This window comes from Pieris brassicae, chromosome 6, assembly GCF_905147105.1.
Source record: "Pieris brassicae chromosome 6, ilPieBrab1.1, whole genome shotgun sequence".
NCBI classification, from domain to species: domain Eukaryota; kingdom Metazoa; phylum Arthropoda; class Insecta; order Lepidoptera; family Pieridae; genus Pieris; species Pieris brassicae.
In genome coordinates this window covers 16,335,101-16,361,383 of record NC_059670.1, presented here as the reverse complement: position 1 = coordinate 16,361,383, position 26,283 = coordinate 16,335,101, and the positions used below count along the sequence as shown (strand labels likewise).

At 31.5% G+C, this 26,283-nt stretch overlaps 1 protein-coding gene across 2 annotated transcripts in view; it reads left to right on the top strand.

The window, feature by feature from the left end:
- The window catches only part of LOC123710749 (cyclic AMP response element-binding protein A), a 74,294-nt gene that overhangs the window by 25,356 nt on the left and 22,655 nt on the right, over positions 1 to 26,283 (top strand). Inside the window, exon 2 of one of the 2 annotated variants that reach the window (XM_045662902.1) lies at positions 15,207 to 15,257. The exons of the other annotated variant lie outside the window; for it this stretch is intronic. The gene's annotated coding sequence lies outside the window, so the exon portion shown is untranslated. The remainder of the gene's footprint in view (positions 1 to 15,206; positions 15,258 to 26,283) is intronic. 2 annotated transcript variants of the gene reach the window in all.

Here is a 26,283-nt window from a genome sequence, read left to right as displayed (position 1 = left end):
GTCGTGTATTAACATAAAATGCCCGTATATAAATTTGTTTAAAAAATGTACCAAATGTGTAGGGTCAGTAACTTTTCTACTGAGGTTTAGATTGATTAAATTCATTTATAATACGTCACAACTGTTTACGATGACATCTTTTAGAACAACATAACGGTTATATTGACCAAAATCAAAGTTTCCGTTTGAATTCTATTGTATTAGGTACTTAATAACGTCATCGTCTTGAAAGAAAACATTTTTTTAACCGGATTAAAGCTATTTGTATTATTATAAACTTTATTTTATATAATTTTAAATTGTGTAAATAAAATGTGAAATGTGTAAAAGCTATGTTAACAAAAGACAATACAACGTCATCGTCTGTTACGACTATCGGTTTTTACGATCAAATATGAGTCCCATCTATGTCAATATAACAGATTTTACTGTAATAGTAATTTATTTATATACACGTAGTTTACATACAATAAACAAAAGAATGATATATACGTTAAATTATTGTAAGAAAAATAAATAAATGAACTTTACATATAAAATGTTTTTAAAGGATGTTATATTATAAATCTATTATAATCTTTATAAGGCGCTACAATGATACAACTTTCCTTCCTTACCCGGGTTGTATTCCGGCGGAACACATACAGAATATAGTACCTGTGGAAAGGAAATAGCAGCCGTTTTAGTATTGTAATAAATGTATAAAATAGCTTGATTATTTTTTACAGTTCATGAATTGACTGACCGTACATTGTTATGAGGGGAACTCGACCCGCATTTTCTGTGATTTTCATTACTGACGTCATTGTTGTACAAGTGTGAAGAAATAATATTTATTATGTATCATTTATGACTTGTTTATCAACGGTTTAAAATAACATTATATTATGGTATTTATTAAGTCATTTGTATAAATAAAAACCAAACTAAACTTTTTTAAATTTGTACTATTTTGTATATATTTATCTGCTATTAATGAAACCAAACAGAGCACAATAATTATTTTAGAAATATTTATTAAGATGCACAATTTTTTTTTTGGATTGTACACTCGGGTTACCATAGCATTGAATTGCAGTGAGACCATTGAATATAGATATGAAACTACAAACACATTTGTAGTAATATATCTTATAGTGACACAAACACACAAATGTAAATTCTAATGAATGGTTGAAGTGCTTTCAACCAATTAACATATTTAACATTAAGCATAATTTCTAGATTTAATAATTAAAATAGCTTTATAATTGCGCTATGATAAACCGAAACATACTTTATTAGAAGGCCAAGTATTTACTGATTTACATACGCATACTTCTAACAACGTATGTAAACAGTTCGCGTTAGGACCTTGAAAAAATTCCAAGTTCAAGAAACCATAGGCCGATGACCGCTGTGAACCTGTTTCGGAACTGTCATTGATATTATTTACCTTCATACAGAGAATTTGCGATGTTTTGTAATAGACGTTACGTCCATGTCTAAAATAATGTTTGGACTTTCATAATTGCTACTGTTTCATTGTGATATTTTTGTTTTTTTATATACAATTTTTATCAATATAATTATTACAAGATTATGTTTCCGGGAACATAAGACAAGACCGTAACCGAAGAACGTAAATTGTCAATTCTAGTTGGGGCTTTTATCTGTATATTTACGCAATCAGTCTTACAGTCAAAGAAAACATCGTAGAGAAACGTAGGTTTGTTTTGGACCCAAAAACCTAGGATATATTTACATGACATGAACATTTTTCAGGAGAAATGTTATTATAAGTGTAATATAAATTATACTAATAATTTCAGTCTGCAACTTACTAACAATGCGCAATATAATATGAAAACTATGAAAAACACTGTGATTCACACAAGATCCGTTTTAATAATCACACTATCTATAAATAATCACACACACTACTGTCAACATGTTTGAAGCTGGTCTTTAATTGGTAATAAAATATTCATTCTCATAATAAATGCTTGGTAGTTTAGAAATGGTGTGGCTTATCGCTGCCTAGTAACAATTGCATAGGAAATATTATTTGCCATTCTTGAAGCACGTCAAGTGCATAAATTGCAATTCTCCTCGCATTTAGGTTATTATCAATAATTGTTAAATGCTTGAGTGGGTTTTCGAACACTTAAGTTATTTGGCTACGATTTTTATAACTTGTGTAATTAACCTTGTATATAACTTAGCTATGTTAATGAGTGTATTATTTCTCTCGATACTATACTGACGTCGTTTCTAACCTATGATAAGGTATCTGGGCTATAAGAAGATGCACAAGAATTTTGATATTAATTGCGTTACGTACCTTTTATCAGTCTTCTAAGTAAAACAGAATAGAGAATGGAAAGTGAAGCAGAAAATTCTTCAAAATTAAACTGTATACAACAGTAATTTTCATGTGTGTACATCATATATATAATTGAGATGATCTGAATGCCATAAAGGTCCATGTACCAAACACCAAATAGCAGAGGCACGATTTATAAACATGATTATAGTGTAGAAGCAGTAATTTAGCAAGCATAACATTAGCATAGGCAGCCTATAACTTACCCGCATTCGGGGGTCGATGACCTGCCGCTACCACGAGCAACTCGAATAATTGCTGAGCGATAATCGTGAGATTGCACTGTTTTTGGAGCACTCAAAGATAACGGAAAATACTTAATTGCGTGCGGCCCGAGATATGGAGGCTGTGTTTTATATTTTTTGCCGTTGCACTTTAGTAAAAGTTGTGCGAAACATTATTGATCACGCGAAGTAGACGGGCATTTCGCCTGTCAGTCGGTATTAATTTTGTAAACTGAATGATCACATTTTTCATGGCATGTTAATCCGAGGATGAATTTTTTGGTGTACAATAGTGTATCTACATGAACAGTTGTAAAAACTGTTCTTACCATATTTACTTACATACACATATTCTAATAGACAATTTAAGACACCTTTATGTTAAAATAGATTAACTATAACAAAGATAACTTTTTGAAGTGAAACTTCTTTATCGGCGTTGGAATAAAATTAACCGTCACATTTTTCGGTTACGCTCCATCTTTTTCATGTCCCGGTTCGGTTCGGTCGGTCATCACGGTTGATTCGATAACAATAATAGTAATATTTCTATTACAATTAATTGAATTCTGTAATAATCTTAGTAGTAATAAGGTAAAATGAAATAATTGTATTATTTCTATTCATGTCTATGATAATAAAAGCCTTTGTTAAACTTTATTTAACCAATTGTGTAAAGTTGCATATAGTAGATCATTTTCCGAAAAATAAGGTCATAAAGACGTTTCACTTCTTACGTTTACGCACACATTTTTTTAATAAAAAAATTTACATTTATTGTGACGGTACTGCAGTACGACCAAAATTCAAAATTGAATAACAATATATAGCGATATATACGAATACCAAAAATTCAAGAAACTGACAGTTATTTATGTATAAAAAAGTATACCACAGACTAGTAAACATACAGAAAAACATTTCTTGTTTGTAATATTAGTGTGTAGCATATTTAACTTGACATTTACTTAAATAAAAACAAACTTGACTTTAGAAAGAAATTCGATAAGTATTTACCTAAATTAAACAATATTGTTAAATTATTATTTGTCTTTTTAAATTATATAGGTATCTGAATTTTAAAAAAATAATTTAATTATTCTAGTCATTATTCTTGAAATTTTGAACACAGTACTTTGAAGGATGTCACGTAAAAGATTTAAATACTTTTGAATTAATTATTTCCTTTCTAATTCTTATTAACAGCTACCTTTCGAACGTAGTTTCTGTATTCAAAAGAGATAATTTTAACAGAAGCACAATTTAAAAAAAAAAGTATCTTGTTAACCCTTCGAATACGAATTTCAATAGTAATACCAATTAGTAGTCTTTGATCAACTATAATAGTTGTACGGACTTATTTGATGTTGTAATTAACGCCCGCTATAGAGATCTCATATGAAATTTATAGTTAAGTATAGTAAAAGAAAAAAATTGTGAACAAAATAAATATCGATAGGAATATTTTACATTATTTCTAATTGTGGATATCTTTATAGTACGATACGGAATGGTATACTCAATGTATAATGTCAGATTAGCTAATTACGTATAATTATTATATGTCCGTGTAACCTAAAAACATTTAAAATATTTTTATAAAACAATTTGAAATTTGGTTAAGTAATAATGAGAATTACCAACAAACGGTTGATTTTTAATTAAAAAACTGTGTATCAAACAATTGCAACGTAATTCCTCTTTAGGTTTTCATTTCGTTCTCGATCCGATCTCGTTGTGGCGAAATATTCTTCGTATATGAAGTTGACTGTACGGGTATTGTGTGCATTGTTTTTCATTTAATAATATTTATTCACACCAAAATCGGACCGCGAACGAACCGTGAACGGCATTTTAGTGTTTATTCGGCCCTAAAAGTCTTGTAATATCTTGTACCGCCGAGAGATTCTTAAATTTAATGAGTACGTTTTAAAAGGGCCTACACATCAATCATCGTTAGTGTCAATTAATGTCAAGTTACGAGGTTTGATGACCGCAAAAACAGACTTGATATTTGGCTATTAAATAACTAAACAATTTAGATATGATATAAAATATGATAAATGGTTTGGCACTTTAGGTTACAAAGTATACACCACAGAGCAGGTAGTGTGATAATCTGTGAACTAAAATCTGTGAATTGTTTTAATAGACGTATATTTTAGCTGTTGTAAACATGTTCTTAATTCAAAATATTCTCATTATAAATTATAAAACTGTGTTACTCCAAATTTAAAAGGTCTCCTAGTTTGAATATCTTCAAACCTTTTAAACTAGGAGAGTTAAATAATAGTATAAGCCAGTTGAAATAATAAAAATACTTTTCGCATTATTAGAAACTGGGCATTACCTAATAAATATAAAGTTTTGAACTACACACTTATTATCCTGATTAAATCACTTTATGGTAATTTTTCCATTATCCGAAACAATGAGTTATGACTGTCATAATCTTATAGGCATTGTTGTCCAAATGAATAATGACTTTATGTCATTGAAATCGGACAAGTAAAAATTACAAATAATTGCTATAGAAAGTTATCTAGCGGAACGATAGTGGAACTGTTGTAAATTACGCATTTAATTTTTGTCCTTGATGCGTATAGATAAGAGATAAAAAACTTTAAGGGTATTTACCAAAGGTTTCCATGTGTTCTGTAATAATTTATGTTTTTCTGTAATAAAAATTGATCTGCAAACGGGCAGGAAGCTCATCTGATGTTAAGTGATACCACCCCGCCGCCCATGGACTCTCTCAATACGTACATAGAGCTTGCCAGCGCCTTGCCTTTTAAGAATAGGTACGCTCTTTCCTGATGGTCCCTAAGTCGAATTGGTTTAATTGAATTGATTCATGATGTTTTCGTACACCGTAGGCACGGTCTTAATGCTACAATGACCCACCCTTGACCACTAATATTATTGACTTTATGTAGTTTTAATGCAAGTCCATTGCAATTCCCATAAATCAATAAATTATAAAAATCCAAACATACTGCTCGAAAATAGTGCAAGGTTTCACATCAAAACTTAAACTAACCAGAGAAATGTGAAAATGTATAGTCTTATTATAAGAGATTGTAAAAATTAATATGACATTTGCATGCCTATTTATATATGGCTGATTGAGCAGATATTAGTAGTTGAAAAAATGACCATTTCAATATTTAAGTTAATATTATCTATAACGGCAACGTTTACTTATGATGCTGCATCATAGGGTTTAATTTGCCCTATTGATAGCTTATACCTGCTTTATTAACAGCATACAAGTAATATGTATCCAAATGACAAGCGTGAAAGCGTAACAAAGTGACTTTCGCGTGTATAATAGGATTCGGAACATTAGAATGTTCCCACGCATTGTAACTCTTATCAGTTGAACCTTATCTAATAAAGATCGAATCACTAGAGCAGGCCGTCACATCCGCATCTATCAATACTGCTATTTTATTTTAACCTAAAGAACTGTAGTTATTCAATATCCAGTTTAAATTTTAACAACTTTTGGAAACGATTAAACTAATAAAGAAAACCTCTTAATCCTTGAACATGTTATTTACTGAAATACTGTACAGCTCTAAAACAATGTTATGAAAATTAAGTTTAGACAAAAAAATACCTTGGCGATTTAAGAGATTGATAGAGAGTTTATTGCCATTTCTTCTCGTCCGATCTACACCCTTGATTTGACAACTGGTAGTAAATGTAAATTTAGAACCGTTATTTTTTCATTGACGTTCATTATACATATATCTAATTTCTATTTTCTATAACATCTATTTAATTTGATAAGTGTTAAAAAAAATAATTTGATGGTTTTTAATACGTAATGGCAGGTAGTTATTTACCAAGGGTGCGTTCAAAGTTTCGTGAGCGAGCTGAGATTGGCGTTAACTATGTAATAAGTGACCTTTCCTGTTTTATGTTATGTGAACTGATATCTAATCAACCAGAATGCTAACGAACTGAGAAGTGACACGAGCCAGTTGGACGCAATTTAGTTATTAGAACAAATATTGTGTAACATGCGTAACTTTGTATCATTATAAATTATGTAATCAATACAAATGGAGCGTTTTACTGATAATTGTTTCTTTATTAAAGGTTCAACCGAAAAGTAACGAATACTCTTACTATTGTACATAGATCATATGTAAAAATAACACAATTTTGATCATTTATCACGTCATATTCTAGTAAGCAATATATCCCTTTATTCTGTAAATCTCATTTATGAATTTATATGAATATTTATTTTACCAAGTCAATTGGTGACGTTAAAGAATAGCCCAAATGATACTAACATATAAATGACAAACGTTTGCCTATAAGAAAATACAAATAACATCATTACGAAGCGTGTTTCTATAAACTACAATAAAAATGTCGTTGAAATTGATACAGAATATTTCTTCACTTGTGCCAAATGCCAATAAGACATAATTACAAAACACATTCACGCTAATTTCGTGAAATATGTTTGCGAAATACATTTGTATTTTGTTACCTTTGATACTATTGTCTAAGTTAGAAAGATCTCAACAATTACTACCTTGTATCTAATATACTTAACAATTACTTCGGATAAGCAAAAGTGCAATTGGCCAACGGGCTTCACCGTGATCTCATTCCTGAGGTAGGTTCGATGGACCAATGGAATCACTATGTCATGTGACTCTCACTCGTACGGTGAAGGTAAACATCGTGACCCAAAAAGTCCACGCGACGCGCACGGAAGGCTGATCAAAACACTTGCCTATTGAAAAAACAAAAGATTACGAAATAGATGCAGAATTCTGAGGCTCAGGTTGTACCTTTTAGGTCTTTTAGGCGCCGGGTTTCATATAAATTCTATTACCATCATTCTATTCCTAATACCTTGCTAAATGGTTACAATTGAAAATATCGGATTTAATGATAATGTTTTCCATTTTGCTTGATGCTCATATTAGATGTTGTCTTATCCTTGTGTCGCACTATGTCGCACCTTAACCCAGCAAACCAATTATTTTGCTCTGTTTATTATCTTTGATTCATTAGTTAATTTCTTTTTACTATAGTATTATAATGTTGTAATGTATGTCGACGCTTCGGTGGACCGAGTATTTGTAACCAATTTGTGTTCCAAAGTCACATACATTTTTATATTTTTTTTAATAAATCTCGGAATGAATTTAATCACATGTTTAATTTTATTGCTTTGTCGTTTCTTTTGTGGATTTCTAAAGTTTTAGTTTGACATACAATTCAAAATGTATTCTTCCTTAAAAATAAACTACCGGACGTTGTCGATAAAAGAAAATATTTACCTTTGGTAGATTTTCCTGTTTACGTTATAAATTATCTTCTGTAGATATTATAGTATAAGTATGATGAACGTTCTGAAGACAATGTTAGTTAGACACAGATAAAATATTAAAACTCTAACTCTAACTCAGCAACTTTCTTGTCTTGTACGTTCCTTAATAGCTGCGCCGCACCTTGCGCCTTTGACAGTTGACAATTGAGAGTTGTTTTTATATCGCTTTCATAAAAATTGTTTTAAATATTTCTTGACCTACTTTAAGAAAATTCCCTATTTACTCACGAATATCCATTTTCAAATTAACAAATCACACGACAAACAAATCACCAGCGCGTGGAAGTGACAATTGCGATACACAGCGCAGTGTAGACATAACTAATTAGGTTAAGATTTGATTGATGCAAAAAATTAACTTCGGTCTACGTAAATGAAAGTGCATCATAATAGATAAACATATATTCATAATTAATATTGTTCATAAATTAGTTACGATTCACCGATTATAAATGATAGGAAAACTGTGTACTCTTGTTTGCTCCATGTTATTTTATCTTCGATCATTGTACTCAATAACAATAGATATTATTAAATAGGCGTGCTAACATAATATTCAATATAAACCAATGCCTGCAACCTCGTTTGTATAACATTAAATCGAATTTAAACTGTTTTAGTGTTCGAGTTATATGAAAATACGTATTAAAAATCTAATTCTTCATTGTAAAAATGTTGAGTGTATTTTATAAAATAACCGTATATTGTGTATATTTTACGACAATTCATGTAAATTTTATAACAATTTAAGTTAGAACTGCATACAAATACCTAATTACGTATTGTTGGATGTTATCCAAGATTATCTGGGCAAAAGGACCGAATGTCACAATGACATACAGGTGGGCACATTATGTTATCACAAGAATTTTAAATACATAAGTGTATTTTGGTTACAATAATATTACTAAAATATATTTTTATAAATAAAAAAACTCAAAAAAATCTGGGTATGGGTCTCAGTTTCGTGATCATTTCTTTTTCTTAATAGACAAGCAGGTGATCAGCATTTTATACATGACACGTGCCTTCATGTTTTGGGTCTCTGGTTTCCTCACGATATTTTCTTTGTCGTACGACCGAGTGATAAATGTGCATATAGACAAAATTCGACCTCAGGGATGAGAGTTGCACTATAAAACCGCTCGTCCACCGGCCTGATGTTAACGTCGAAAATTCAATCCTTTAAAAAAATACTTTTAGTCTTCCCAAGGTATTTTTTTATTTATAAATTGTGTAGTACCTTTACTTATCCTATATGTAGATAAAAGGGTAAATTCCACATTTTAATTATATTATATAGTATCTCCAGATTAAACTAAAGTAAAAGTAGTTTTTGCTATAACAGCTCCCAAATGTTCAAGATATCCAAAGGGGACCCCCTTCTCCTCATAAGAATTCAACACACACAACAAGAGATTTGTTAACATATTGGCACTTGCTGGCTCAACGAAAGGCAAATTTCATCAGAACTTTCTAGTGATGTCATTTCGATTGTTTTAATTACGTCTCGCTGCAACAATACGATTAGTCTCGGATTATTTTGATAGTATTGTTCTTATTCTGAATGCGTCACGAATGCGGGTTCGAAAGTGTCAATTATAGCTTTATTATTAGATAATTGTAGCTAATTTAGATATATATTAAGTTTTTAATAACGGCAAATTGTGAGCGTTGTTTTACATAAGTTTAATTTACCCTGCAAATTGAACGATTGAACGATAACTGAAAAAATTCAACTATAATTTGCATACACGTGGCTTGTGTTAAACGATTATGAATCTTATTAGAATGTACCTTTATTGTGTGTCTGTTAGATATTAGATAAAGCTTGCAGAAGTCAAATAAATAAATTATGGGCATTACAATTTTATACAATTATTAGAAAATGATTCGATGTGGTTTTTGTTTGTGTCAATAAGTGCTTTCTCGAAACTCCGGCTAAACGTTACGAAATACATTTCGCCAATTTAGTATTTTGTTGATGCAACTGAAGTGAATGGCTTCGAAAGTCACCTTACTAATATTATAAACGCGTAAGCATGTGAGGGATGACACGCAGACACGAAAAGTACCGGTTGGATGATGATATAGTCAGCAAGCTTGGAAAGATCAGAGCGCACCCGTGCTAGTCGGGGATCAATACATCATTTTTAAATTAAAAAACTGAATACTGTGGCTGATTATGCCTAATCTAAAGTACAATAATGTTTACGGAATACATACCATGGGTTTTAATTTATATTTTCATGTCATATATGTAGGATTAGTATGTGACTAATTATCTCGACACGATTTTTTTTAATAATAACTGTGTTACTTTAATATTGTGCTTTTATGAGACATTAACTGAAATGGCATAAGTCCTAAAGAACTCTAATGTAAAAAGTATGAACTTTCTATGAATCGTTTTTGTGAATTCTTCAGTGAAATAGTTATTTAAAATATAAGTTATAGGAACATTCATTTTTAGCAATGCGTAATTTGAAAGGTCACCTGCATATATATAAGCGGTTAATATAGCGGTTTTTATAGAGCATCCGTTCATAATCTCGGCTACAGTAAAATAACTGCAACACGTGATCTATACCGTGACTGAGCACTCGTGAAAGTGAATTTCTTTTAATATTACAATTACTAATAATTCATATTACAAACTTATCAATTGTATACATCAAGTAAATGCACAATATTTTATAATTCAAGGTAATGTTTCTAGTTGAATTAAGATTAAACTGTCTCTAATAAACTGAACATTGCGTAGTTATAGTTTGTCTTTAAGTTTGGTAACGTGCTCAATGCTTTGTCTCCCTAAATATTGGCTGCAGTCATATATACTATACAAGTAATAATTTATGTATAGTAATTGTAGATAGTCAACTTACATTGTGTTACTTTACTTGTATATCTCGATGGTATTTTTTTTACGAACTCGTTATTTTGACGGTACCAAGTATATATATTCTTGAAGCAGTTATGACTGTAAAAAAACATCCGAAATTGTTCAAAGCATTCAAATAAGCTTGCCTTATATACCGAGGGATCCAACACGGCTGTGGGTCCCTGCATGCTCGACCACTATTTATGAAAATAATTGCTACGACATGGCTATAAAACTATTTTATCACCATCCTAGAAGTTATAGATCACCGCCGTGTAATTCTTTCAAGGGGAAAGTGATTAAATTTTTAAAGGCAAGGCCTTTATAGTGTAGGCGAGTATTTGGACCATAGATTTGACACCCAATTCTGAATGACTTGACTTTGACATTGTTTTATGTTCTTATTATAAGACATTGTAAAAATTGATATGATATTTGCATGCCTATACATATGGCTGATTGTGCGGATATTTGTAGTTGATCGATCTGACCACTGTACCACTATCTTGGCAAATAAACGATTTTTTATTATTATTATTAACATGTTTCTTGAGTTTCAAATCTATAATTCAAGTACTATTTAACAAAAATCATAATAAACAAGATTTTTATGACAGATAAGAAACAATATCCGATATTTGAAATAATGCTCATTTTTAAATTCATACGTAATAATTAATTGCATACTATAAATAACTATTTTAATTTGAATCAGTTAGTATACCAGGACATTTTGGTAAATTATTACTCCCTTAATTATATGTATTGTGTTAATATAACTGGATGTTTTAAGCGTTAATTATGAGGAAATACAAATAATTATTGTTTAATTAATATTATTAAATCCATGACATTTCTCTAGAGACATCTCAGCGTAATTTATTGTTTCGCAATACTTAATTGGGTTAAATAAACTTTGCATTGCATTTACATGAGAATTTTGTTTTCATTATTTTGCGTAATCATTTTTATTGAAAATACCGATTAAGCATAGTTCTAAATAAATTATTAGAATTATTCTTCTTATGTCACATTGTTATGTGTAAAATAAAATGGCAAACTAATCAAGTTTCGTTACACTAATATTTAAGTTTTATTTTTAATTATTGGTTATTCTAAGGTTTTTTTAATTTATTTCAATTTTGATTTTGACATTTACTTGCTATAGAACTGGCCTTTACTGTAAAAACATAAATGTCAGACGTTTAAAAATAAAATTCCTTTTACTTTCTTGAAAAGGGCCTTCCGTATCCGTAACGTTTTCTAGTGAGCTTGGTCAAGAATGCTGTCGGGGCGTGTGAAGGTCGATGGCACTGCGTCGTAACTCTGTTAATCCCAATAGCGATAGCGATCCCGACGTCTGTATTGAGTTTTTACGAAACAAAGGATATTAAAAGAACTGTATTCTATCTATCTATATGGATTACCATTGTATCCTATAGCATTGATTTTGAAGATTTTGTCCTAATCAACGACTTTACGATATCCTCTATAATATATATCAATTAAAAATGAGACCTTTACCTGTTTTTATTTTATCTATTATTTATTTATTATTTATGTATCGAACATTACAATATAAAAAAAATTAACATAATTAAATCAAAAGGAGGGCATCTGGCGGCCTTATCGCTTTCGAGCGATCTCTTCCCGGAAACCACTGTAAGTAAAGAAAAAAAGTATTAAATTACATAAGATAGGCAAGAAGTGCAAAAATACATGTTATTATTTATTTTTTAAGACAAAACAAAACTAAAAAGATGATATATTAAAAAAAAGAAAAAGTAATAATGAATTATATAATAAGTCCCAACTATGTATGTTCCATGGCATAAAAATGTGTCAACAAACGTGAAAATCGTTCTAAGGCATACTGCTATGCAAGTAGATATTTTAAATATCTGGCAAAGCTTGAATTAGCCTAGACCTATATATCTTAGTTTATATATAATAATTTTCACTTCCTTCAAAGATATGGAGAAAAGTTTTATACATTCAGTCTTATACTTTGGCTTAGTAATAAGAGGGATAAACAAGAAGGTCGCAGTGCATTCGTATTTAACGAACAACTTATAGCCGATCAGTTCTTTGCACAATTTTCTTTGCACGATCGTTACCTAGACAGATTTTCACAAACCCTATTACTATGTTGTAACTTGTAAGCAGCTTACGACATTAATAATACACTGTGGGTAACGGGTAGGCGGTGTTGTATTCGTTTATTTTCTTTGTGTTAGATCCGTTACATTCTTAGGTTTTCTTTTCTTTTGCTTCTACGATATATTTGTACAAATCTGGGTACAAATATTGTTTTAATGCATCCACGTACCAAAGGCAATGTCAACGTCATGTCCTTTACCTGACGAGTAGTGTTGGTGTTGTTCAGCGTGCAACTGTCATCCCTGAAGTCAATCTTACGGACTTTCTTTTCTAAGTGCGCATTTATCCGTTCCTACGGTGAAGTTTCCATCACACGTTCTGAGGAAACCGGCTTAGACCCAAAGAGTCGACCGCGTGTGTCAGGCACAGGAGGCTGATTATCAGCTTGCCTATTAGATAAATAATCATGAAACGGATATAGAAACCTTAGGCTCAGATCTAAAAAGGCGGCAGCGCCACAATTTTTTTTTTAGTTTATTTTTTATTTTATGCCCTTCAGCCAAAAATTGACGTTGTGTCAGCCGAAGAAAAGAGTATATTATCATTACATCAAACTAAGCCTGAAAACACAAAACACAATTTTCCCGGTAATTAAGAGTTCAATTAATAAAAATTTAAATTCAGAATCGACACAAACCACTGAGCAACGGAGGAAAATATACAATTTCCTTAAAATAATTCTCGTTCATTAATAGGCAATTAGTATTCATAGTAATTATTGTACTATAAGAATCCGATCACTGCGTTAAAGGTTCCTCAATAAAAACCAAGAGCAATTTTTTTTCATACAAGTGCGTACGCATTAAAAACACGTTGTTTTGTGAAGTGCGACGGGCAGTTGAGCAAGGTGAGCGATCGACCAGAACTCCACCTTCAATGCAATGTGTCTGTTTTTAAAACCACTACCTTAATCACGGAACAGATAAATAAGGATATGTAGGCATTGCAAGCGTGACGCGTGATTAAACAATTATACTTTATTGTTTTTGCATATGTTATAGGTGGGAGTCAAAGGAGACATTCAGTGATATTTAGAACCAACTAGAAGTTTTATTTATAAAAAAAAATATTGTCTTCTTGGCTTCACATTTCGTGATAATTTTTTATTATAACTGGAATGTAGGTAATTAGCGTTGTGTCTAATACACGCCGTCGACTTTTAAGATCTACGATACGCCGGTTTCCCACGATGTTTTTCTTCCAAGCGAGTGTTAAATCCGCATATAGAGAGAAAAGTCCATGATGAGTTTCATGGTTCGTACCGTCGAGCTTAGGGATTAATTTATATGACATCATCATTGCATACAAATATCAAATTTCAAACGTCACATTTTTCCGTTACGTGCCAACTTTTTGTGGTCCTTACCACGGTTGATCCGAAGAGATTCGAAGCCATTAATAACAAAAATATATAGTAACGATAACAATGATAGTAATCATTCAATAATTAATGAAATTCTGTAATAATCTTAGTAGTAATAAGGTAAAATGAAATAATTGTATTATTTGTATTCATGTCTATGATAATAAAAGATTTTTGTTAAACTTTATGTAATTTAACTTTATTTAACCAATTTTTGTAAAGGAAATAATAAGGTCATAAAGAAGTGACAATTCTTACGTGTGTACAACTAGTACACGCATTCATTTTTATTTTTCAGGCCTTTTAAGGCTACTCTGTAACTTAAAAATTACATTGAAAATTTAAAACAGTATATGCCACCTATATTCTGACGCATATGTTCTTTATAAGTAATCTTATTAAATTAAACAAGAAAGTTGTTATCTGCATGATGTAATACTTAACCTTGATATGCTTTTTTTAAAAAAAACATAGCATATGCTTTAATCAAGTAATATGATATTAATTGGTTTTGAAATAAAATAAAAATCATTATTATAAAAAATTGTCAGAGAAATTATCAAAAAGAATAATAATCAACCAGCTCCAATACAATATAATCTTTATACTCTGTAATCGATATTAAATATAGAACTGAAAAGTTTAATTAGAAGGCGTTATTAGTTTTGTGTAAAAGTAGGCATGCGTTTGATACTAAAACTCCTAAAAAACGCTATGAAAAGTAATATGACTCCATTTAACAAGGTAGCACAGAGTATTCGAAGCTACTTATAAATTCTAATTTCGAATGTATATAATTCCAAATTTAAAACAATTATCTTGTTATTAAATCAATTAATAATTTTTTGCAGGTAAGTTCCGTTGGCAATAGTTGGGGTCAATAAACTACTCTATGGAAATACGTGAGTATTTTTAATCTGTGTGATTCCGGTTGCGTTTTTTATTACTGATTCGCAAAGAAAGGTATCTAAAACAGCTTTTGCCAACAACCTTTCACAATTTAATATAGTCAATATCGAATTTAATTTCTTTTTGGTTATTAGAAAAAACTGATTAATTATTATCTGTACCAATAAGTATTAAAATGTCAAATTAGTTAGTCATGTATAATTTTGACAAGGAGGTTTTTTTTTTCAATTCATAGCTGCGATGTGCGATTTTTTTTCTGTTTTATTATACTACCATTAATTGTCAAATATTATTAGTATTATTAAATATGCTATGTAGATAAGTTGCTTAAGCTTATCAACTAATAATATTATGACCATATCGAAATTCCTATTACTTAACGGAACTTATACGTAAACGTAGAAAATATTCTAGCCTGATCTGTACCATACCTTGCAAAGATGCCTGTTGTTACGTTTCGCTTTTCCAATACATGGTCATGGCTCTGTAAAATAGATTTTGTTTCTATGACCGCGGTCACTCGCTGAAAGAAAACATCGTGAGGAAACCCTCTAAGGCCCAAAACTCATCGTCACAATCTGTGGCCGACAACAAGGGTCTCGTAAGCGTCGTGATTTTTTTCTTGATACAGACGCTATTAAGAGGTAAATTATACTTTTTATTCAAACTACTATTTAGTACAGCATACAATCAATTACTCGCAGTAAAAAATATTTAATCGATAATTGATACCTCGGCGACCTAAAAATTGATTCGTTTTTACCGTTATTTCGATAGTCATCAATTCACAATTATATTGATAGCTTAAGAACAGAACTATTTACTGTTACAAACTTACTATTTTGCATAACGCACGTAATTCCCTGAATCGCTATTTTTTATATGTCATGGCTACATGAAAGAATTGACCGTTGATGACGTTGAGGCCAATCATTTTAAGAAGGGTGCATTTTACGAAATGGCCAATTCTACGATCAGGCCACGATATACAGTCGGATGAAAATGTCTGATATTTTATGACTAGAACATTTTGTCTTACGTCTAGTATTTTTTAAAGGGTTCGTACGTAAACACATACGCTATATCAATAAAAAAGAAATAGGAATGTTCTGCACTTAAAGTATATATATTCGAAAATTATCTTTATAAATAAAATTATAATGTAAATTATACTACAAAATATATACTACGTTCAGGACCTTATTGGAGTTCTTTGGTTTGATTGTTGACTGTAATACATAAGAAATGTAAATATACTTAAACGTCAGTTTTAAGCAAAAAGATAAAAAAAGGAAAAAGAAAGTCTAACACAATCAATAATCAAAATTAGTCTGTCTGATCATGACTTCCACTCATAATAATGAGTCTGGAAGAGAACGCTTGAATGCGATAATGCCGCCAGTTGCCCTCCTTTTCATTTAATTATTTAATTTATATATTGTAATGCAATGAAATGAATGTTAATAAATAAAATAATATAAAACCGTTGTGATAATGCTTAGTCAACGCATAAGATCCATTGAACGCTAGCCAGTTCCCGACATGGCCATCAGAATAGCCTCAGTCTCTTTCCCATACCAGTTGTCATTATATAAAAACTGGAATCACCCACTATAGTATAGTAAGGTCGACGGATCTAAAAATAAATATTTTTTGTTCTTTGAGACAATGACTGTATAGCGAACGAGTAAAAATTTATTATAACACGCTAATGATTTTGTTCACATTACCGGAGATTAACGCAATAAGAAAAAAATATGCTAAGTATATACCTAAAAGGTGACCGTTCAGTCCGCCTTTTAAAAAGTTGGTTAGATTTAGGATTAAATTTGTGGTGCCCAAAATTTACGAAATAGAGCATTTAAATGTTCTTTGATGCTCGAGTGTTATACGTTATATGTTATTGTCGATAATTAATAAAGAGATTTTTACGTACTTCATTACAACAAAATTTCATACAATTTGTGTCTGAGCGACCTCGCTCCAAATTATTCAGCCTTCGAGAAAGGATGAGCTCAGCCTTCAGGCTTGACTAGACGATGGACAAACGGTAGATTGTTTATTATATTCCAAGTATTGAGGATTTAGGGTTGTCACATTTGATATCCTGAAAAGCTTTTAAACCTAACGAGCTTTTAAACGGCTTCAACGCAGATTCTTAGCCTAAAAAGCCTCATTAATCTTTGATATTTCGATATAATGTAATATTAATGCCACGTATAATAAATACCGTATAAATATAATTCCCTATACTTTTATAAGAAATTTATAAAAAAATCATATATTTATAAGATAAGTATTTCTCGATTTTATTATTTTATTTCTTTATACAGAACTGGACAGAGGTTGGGTCTTACCTGATGTTATGTGAGATGTGGCCTATTGGACGGCACGCCTGTCATTTTATTCAAAGAGTAGAAAAAGAGTTGTAAGCCGATTTGCCCTTGTTACTCTTGTCGGGATTGTACCTTAAACAACTTTCAATTTACATTAATGATACCCTCACGACACTCACAAGCGTCAAGTTACGGCCCTATAAAAGAAAGGTAAACCTTGAGTATTGCGTGTACCGCATCATAGAAGCAAAACGATCACGACATGACAGGCCTTCGGCTTCACGTCCCGTTGGACACAAATACCTTGTGCAAAAGAGATGGCATATTATTTATATGACTTTAGAGCGGGACAGCCTATACTTGTTGCACGGAAAGCTCTGCGATACAACCTGCAATTTCTACAACTTTAGTTTCTTTTAAAACATTACATTGATACATTTTTTAAATTTAACCTAAAAGCCATATTTTTCGTCTACAAATTAGTTTTTTAAATAATAATATTTTTTTATAGTAAACACCAATAGTTTCATGTCTAAGCTACGATTTTATTTGATTTTCGATTCGTACGTTGTAAGGTATTAGATTGCTTATTGTTCGAAATCTGTATTTTTGTTTGATAAACTTACTGTGGATGATGCATAATTGTTTGACACGGCCAATTGCCACTAACAACACTAGTATCGTGTACACAAACTATAATCGTTTTCGACATTGTGTGTCTTTATTCGTGTCGTGCCGTGAAATATGTAGGTATGTATGGCTTAGAAGTTAAAAATTGAATATTAAAAGCTGCCGAACCGTCTTTGTACCACATAATTCTACCAATTTATGGGTAGACTATGCTACAAACTTTATACATTTCACTGTGCATAGCTCACAGGCATATCTAAACTAGCATCTCTTTGTTCTCAATTTTATGAGTTTAACAAAGACTACTTAACGATAAACTTCATCAAGAAATAATTTACAAGTTTTTAGGTACAACATTAAAACTTGTTTATTTATTTTAAACTTGAAGTGACGTATTTGTCGTCCTTGTGAACTGTTACTTATCGACTTAACAACAACTTTTGTAAATCGACTTTTTAAAATAAATAATTAATTATTTATTGGCTAAAACAGTTAAGATTTAATATTGAACACACCACTAAATTGTGTAGGTACTTCTTAGCTGTATCATCATGAGATTGACCATGTATTAGGACCAATACACTCACATATTCCGCCGTCGTATCGCAAAAGAAAAAATTGCATACAAATATTAGTTAAAAAGTCTTTGTTGAAGAGGTTTCGTTAGAGCGGTATTGGCCTATTACGTTCAGCGGGAGAATCTGAGTTGAAGCTCGGAGGTGTGTACTAGGACTTTCCGGCTGTGGGACTTTCTGTGTGAGCATTTAACACTCGCTCGTACGGCAAGGGAAAACATCGTGAGGAAATGCGGCATGCTTTATACCCTAAAGTATGCTTTATTAGCAAAAACAAATAACTACGAAACCAATACAGAAATCTGAGGCTCAGCTCTAAAAGGTTTAGCGCCACTGTTTTTTTTAATTCTCTATCACGTAGTAGGTACATTGATTCTACTTTTTACTGACAGTACTGGGCGTATACGTACCCTTATCATCCTAGGCATTTACATCCTATTCCGAGAACTCGGGGAGCCACATATTTTTTTCAATATGCAACATTCGGCCATAGACAAGACAGACAGATAAGGACCTTATTAAACAATGTCCAATTCATAGGCGTAATACGAAAATTCATTTATAATCAGTGATTCAGAGCGCATAGTTTCAATTATCATGAGTGTATTGTTTTGGTTCTATGCAAAGCCAATCAGTGGGAACAGCGGGCATGAATAATAATCACAATCGCCGTTCAAGAATTTCCAATACCTAAATAGCTGGTTTTGGTAAAATTGGAATAGGCAATGTTTTACCGACCGGGAAATGTGGGCGGGTATACAAATGTTTATACTTCGAACTTGAAGCGTCTTTTAAGCCAGTTTTATAAAAGATTTATTAAATTACTATATTTTTACCACGCTCACGTGATAACTGATTTATGATTAGAAACAACGTTTAAAGGTCACTCGTTGCCCTCCTTATTATTTAATTATTTTAATTTGTACCGATTTTGCAACGGAGTGTTTCAAATATCATAAAATATAAATTTATATAAGTTAATATGACCACCAAGATAAAAAGTTTACCCTAAATAAAAAGTCAGCTTAAGAAGTATCAGTCCGCAATATCTAACTATATATATTCTGTAGTTTTACACCAAGTCATATAAGTTTCGGTTAAGGCCGTGAAGGAATGCAGGTTGTGAGCTATCCCACGGCCCGCTTATTAGAGCCGAGTGCAACGGTTAACGAATTTGAATATATGCTTGAGTAACGGGAAAATTATAGCGATTTCATTGTAGATTTAGAAAATCACACCCAGAAAATTGTCTGCATATATGTTTTATAATATAAACTGATATTGGTATGTAATTATTATTTTAATGAGTTAATTGTAGACTTCATTAATGTTTAATAATTAAATGTTTGAGATTCGTTAATTACCGTAATTTATGTTTTAAATTATCTCGTTTGTTGGTATAATTTTTCAAAATCGGTTCTTCAAAATACATCAACCGAAGGTTGGCGATCAACCTTCCAGACACTTATTTTTGGCTTAGACTTGCTGACTTCTTCCCGACATTGATTGCACGAATGTAATCTATACGAAAACGTTGTGAAAATGCAATAAAATTTTATATTGAAAATAGAAAATAAAAACGAACACACCCTTTTATTTGCACATAGATAAAACTGCATAACTCAAATTCACGACCACAGACTCGGGAGTCGCGCACCGTACTTCTCGAACCTCGTGATTTGGATTAGACTCAATCTAGTCAGTCACACATCGAGCAAATGCATTTGAAAATGACGCGTTTGAATTTCAGACCGAACAATAATTTCTGGTCTGCTGAGTCGCTGCAAAGCACGTGTTACAATAGCTTTATGTAGCTTTATGGATTACACTTTATGTAATCCCACGTGTAATCAGACGTGCGTCTATAGGATTAAACGACAACCTTTGTACTGCACATGTGTCCGTAGATAACAGTGAATGACCTGCAAGCACATTGTTGCTATTTATTATTGTATGCTACATAGATCTTTTAAAAAGAGGATACTTTCTTCAGAGCAAGATTTGTTACAACTGCCTCTTGCGTTGAAAATATTGTATTCTGTTATACGGGAGCCATAATTCGTTTCTTATCGCAAAGTTCTAGCTTGCGACTCTCATTGGCTGATTAATAAGATTAGGGTAAATCTCATTGGATGTTATTAATGATTTTTAAACTGCTGTTATAGATCTACAGTCTCTATAGTTCTCTTATAAAGAACGATTTCCATTTTAATTACTATCCTAATAATTAGTGAATTGACATTTAGACTAATAACGTCATTAAAGGAAACCTTTTCACGCTGAATCTCTCATTCATTGAATTACCTGGTACGGTTTGAGAACTATATTTGTCATACTCAATAAAATATAGGTTTTTTTAATATTTCTACTATAGGTTCAAAGCTCTGCTCTGTAATGGCTTAGTATTTCATGGGACTCTGGCCAAAAATAGAATGACACAGTACAATTAATCTCAATTAATTAATTTCATTTTAATTCCTTACTTTATTGTTATTTTCGGTAACCCTTTTTTGTTGATTATATGTAAGTTTATTTGTTCTTATAACACACGTTGTTCCTAAATGTGTGGTCCAATAATAACTAAATTTAAAAATTACACGAAATATCAAAAAATGTAAACGATAAAGCTCGGTGTACATGCAGCCTTTGCCTATAGTTTAAAATTAATTTCATAACAGTAACATAGTTATCATGATAGTAAACACATGAGTGCAATTGGCGCAATGTCACTCAGCAATCTGGGCCATTGGGTATGTAGTTTACACTTAACAATGCATCTACACAAACAAACAATTTGATACAGGGTAAAGTACACTCTATCGCTACATAATAAGGGCTATACTAGCCTGCTGTATTACTTCGTGTGAATTTGAATAGCTTACATATTTTATAGTGGGCAATTTTACTATAATCGATTGGATTTATCAATTAGAAAATAAACTAGTTAACTTCGTTTTGTATTGAGTAATTGTAATTTAATTAACAACAAATAAATTTATTTTAATAAAAACATCCGTTTGGTAAAAATACCGATGCAAAAGTATAGCATTTCAATTGTTTTTATCGAACGTAGTTTAAGACGTTTAAGTAGATACTTATTATAATCTCATTTAAATAATTGTAAATATTATAAAAACATATTAATAATGGAAAATAAATTAATTTATTGCTAACATTCTTATTCTCTAATACTTTCTTCTGTATTTTTTTCTTTCGGGTTTCTTTCTGTCAATTGATTAAGTGTTTTTAACCATAGCGACGCAAAACATACTCGCATTGACAAAGCTATATCAAATTCAGAATTCATTTCTCTGCGACAGTGACTCTAAGTTCATAGACTGTGTTCGCGTTATCTATGCATACAGTAAAACAGGGCCGACTCGATAATTGAACAAGTCTTTGAATTATTTTCACTTGCATGCTGTACGCAGGTGTCTAATCGATTTATCGATTCTTATTGAACATAAAACTACTAATAAATACGAAACATTTGAGCTCCTCACTTCTCCTGGCACAACAAAGTTTTGAGTCCGGCAAGTTTTCAATTCATATGAATTATGTTTTAAAGTTTTAATCTTTTCGAATGTTAACGATTCTGTCGAAGCCCTTTGGTACATATAAATATAATATGTAATATGTATGATATGTAAAAGTTACTAATTTCATTGAAGTGCGCTTTTTTGGCAGGGTTGCCATTTGTAAAAAATAATCAATTTACAAACAATTATAAGAAAATTATAAATGTAATTATCAAGATGTGTTGGCCTAGTGGCTTCAGCGTGCGACTCTCATTCGTAAGGTCGTAGGTTCGATCCCGGCTATGTGTGCATTTAACATTCGCTCGACCGTTGAAGGAAAAGACTGTGAGGAAACCGCCTTGCTTTAGACCCAAAAATTCGACGGCATGCATCAGGCATAGGCTGATCACCTACTTGTCTATTATATATACAAATGATCACGAAACAGATACAGAAATCTGAGCCCTAGACCTAAAATGGTTGAAAAAAAATTACGATAGATATAGTAGTGGTAGTGTTTAGAATGTTTTTTTAAACACAACCTCCAGATTTTATGTAGCTGTGAGACAATATGTCCAAAGTTTACATTCAGATGAAAGGTCATTACACACTATGTTGTCAAAGTTAAGGAAAAAATATAAATTACACATTTTATATTCATACGTGGTGTATGGATTTATCCAAAGTTCAGATTACATAATTTTAACCATTGGCAAACTTTAAATTGCTTTATATGATCGAGTGTAGTGATTGAAGTACCGTTGTAAACACCGTTTATTATTAATACTAAACAATAGACATTCTAAAAGAGAAAGATCCATGACGTCTTACCACTGAGTCACGTTGAGATTTACAGTTAACTGGGAAAATATAATATTACAAATAATGTCTTTAATTTATTGGGTATCTAATCATATATATTAAAACTGCAACCAGGATTGCTGAAAAGCATTCGAAACGTATCAAAAAACGTCGTAAAAGCACGTCTAGTTACGTAAATAATGGAATAAATTGTTGTCATATACGTATGTTCATACGTTATTTAAATTGTAGAATTCTATAAATTAGTATATACAGTGAACCTCAAATTAAGTTCATTATTGTCTAATTATATACCAAACTCCGATTAGTTAACGAATGATTTAGGGTAGTACAGATAATTTAATTCTAGAAATTTTATCTATATACGTTAATATCTCTGAGTGCGACTGTAAGTCAACCTTGATAATTTGTTTAGTCCTCATTCGCCCTTATGAAGATGAACAGTTACGCAATATGGCGTCTATTTCGTGACTTCCGCCTGACGATGATAACTTCTCCCTTCCGTAGCTTTTATCAGTAAAACTGCAAATATTTATTAAATTGTACCATCTCATTACCCATTATAAAATGTTGTTTAGGTTTATACATGTATATAATATTATATCATATTTCGGCCATACAATGCGGAGAGGCGATGAGAACTTGGAGAAAGAAATCGTGGGTAACAAAACAGAAGGCAAACGATCACGTGGCCGTTCACCGGCCAGATGGACCAATTAAGACCAATTAATTAATACATAACAGACCGGCAACACACTCGCGAGCCCTCTGGCATTGAGAGTGTCCATGAGCCCCTCCTGGGGTTGTATCACTCACATGAGGTGAGCCCCCTGCCCGTTTTTTCCCTGTTATATAAAAAATAGACTAAAAATGCACACTTTAATAAGTGCTGGACAGAAACCTTTGGATTTTTTTTTTGTAAATGGATAGTCCGCTCTAGATATTTTCTTGCTGACCTTGACGCTTAGACATGAGGTACCGACTGAAAAGAGGGAAGTTTTACACGAAAAAAAATTAATTAATTATGTTTTATTATTTTCTTACATTTATTTTTTTATTCCCGCAGTAGTTTTTAAATACTTTTAGTTTCTGATTAGAAGCTAAAAGAAATTAATTCGTTTTCATACAATTGAAAAACATACTACGACTAACCTTAATTGAATAGGGTCTAAGACATGATTATTATATAATATTGTATATAACATACATATTTATTTATTTATTTTCTCCCATATAACATTTACAACAATAAATAAGATTACAGTTGAGAAGGTACTGGGAGACTGGTTTCCAAACTAGGTACGAACCTGTGATTCTCCAGACTTCCATTCATAGCAAAGTCATATTGAGTGGTAACAAAATATGGATGATTTTTTATCATATAGATAGATATGATATGCAAAAGGTTATGTTAACAGTATTTGGTTATGCTTAGTCATTGGTTCATATGATTATTAGAAAAAAACATAAGGTTTACACGCGTAGTTAGTAAAGCGCAGGATAATTCTATTATGAGTGAAATCTTGTTATGGAAACCGATATTAGTGGTATGAAACACTACACTTAGAACACGAGAAATGAATATTGTTATGTTATAGTTTTAAGGTTAGAGTTATTATAATTAAATTTAAATCAAATAAATCTAATGATTCATCCCAGTTAGTAATGTACATTTCTGAACGTCTACAAAAAATAATGCTTCAAAATTCATAAATTTATAGACAAACTATTAACCACTAACTTTAAATACATTTTTGTCAGTGTATTTATTAAGGTGTAATATTGAAGAATTCCTGAGAAAAGCGTACCTCTATCGTAAAGGCCGGCACCGCCTTGTGCTAACTGAAAGTATCCTTGCTACCCCTAACCAACTGGCTATTAATAATAAAATAAAGATTAAGCATTAATGACCTCTTGTAACAAAACTATTCAACAAATAATTTATAAGTATGCTGTATTAGAACTATATTCTTGAGTGTAGGGCGTAGGCGAGAGAGTGTTATAAAAAAAGCTTATCGAGTGTCGCAGGCGGTGTAAGGCGTGCGGAAAATTGAAAATTAAACGACAACCTGCGTTCATATCTCGTGACGACAGTGGCGCCCCGTGACGTCATGTCGCTCCCCAGACATGAGTGTACAGTCTCAGGGAAATGTGCTTATTATAAACATAGAAAATCCAAATACTGACAAAAGGCGCGAGTACACTGTAGATTTACATTAACATTTCGTTTCTCGCATTATTTTCTGCTGAAGCAGTGATTACACTATAGTAAATTTCAATACAATACCCAATTTTACTTTAAGTAAAGTCTCTCTTACTGAATTATAACAACAAAGTATATTGATTACGATACACTACATTAATTCGAGAAAACTTATAAAACGTAGCAATCATAAAGAACGACATAATTGGTGTAATAAAATTAAGCTGACCATTCAGCGTGAACTGTTTATAAGTGTTACTTTCATAATTTTATGACAGAAGTATTGAATTTATTGTGTATAAAATATAAGATTTGTGTAATATAAAGAAAGAGAGTTTGTGTGATATTCCGTGTATTAAACTACGTTTAAAGATCAAAGAGTATGTGCGCGAAGTAAGCAGGAGTTTTTATATAACAATAATTATGTACAAGTAGCGCATACTTGGGCTTATTGCTAATCAACAAAATATATAATATTTTGCCAAAAGTTATTAAGTTTTTGTGCGCGACTGTACATTTGTGACATTTAGGGGAAAATATTAAAGCGAACTCGTTACCGTAAGACAGCCTGTTGCGTTGGCGTCGCTTCTGGGTTATCTCGAGCCCACACAGTTGGAAAATTGCAACGGAGAAAACTCGCTCAAAACAACATGTGAGCGATTGTAATTAGGTTTTCTAGAAATTCCATTTAGCTCCTTCACTGGGTTAATGTTATATATACATATATATATATATAACAACGTTCACGGTGCCACGGTTTAATATTTTTAAATAGGCAACTTTGTGCGCGTGGAACCGGAACAAATATTTAGCGTATGTCACAAATATTTCCTTCCATAGACGAAGATGTTTTTTAAACATATACACAATTTTTCAAAATATATGCAAAATTGCTATTCTGAAAGCTGTGAACTATTTTTACTACCCACACGTAG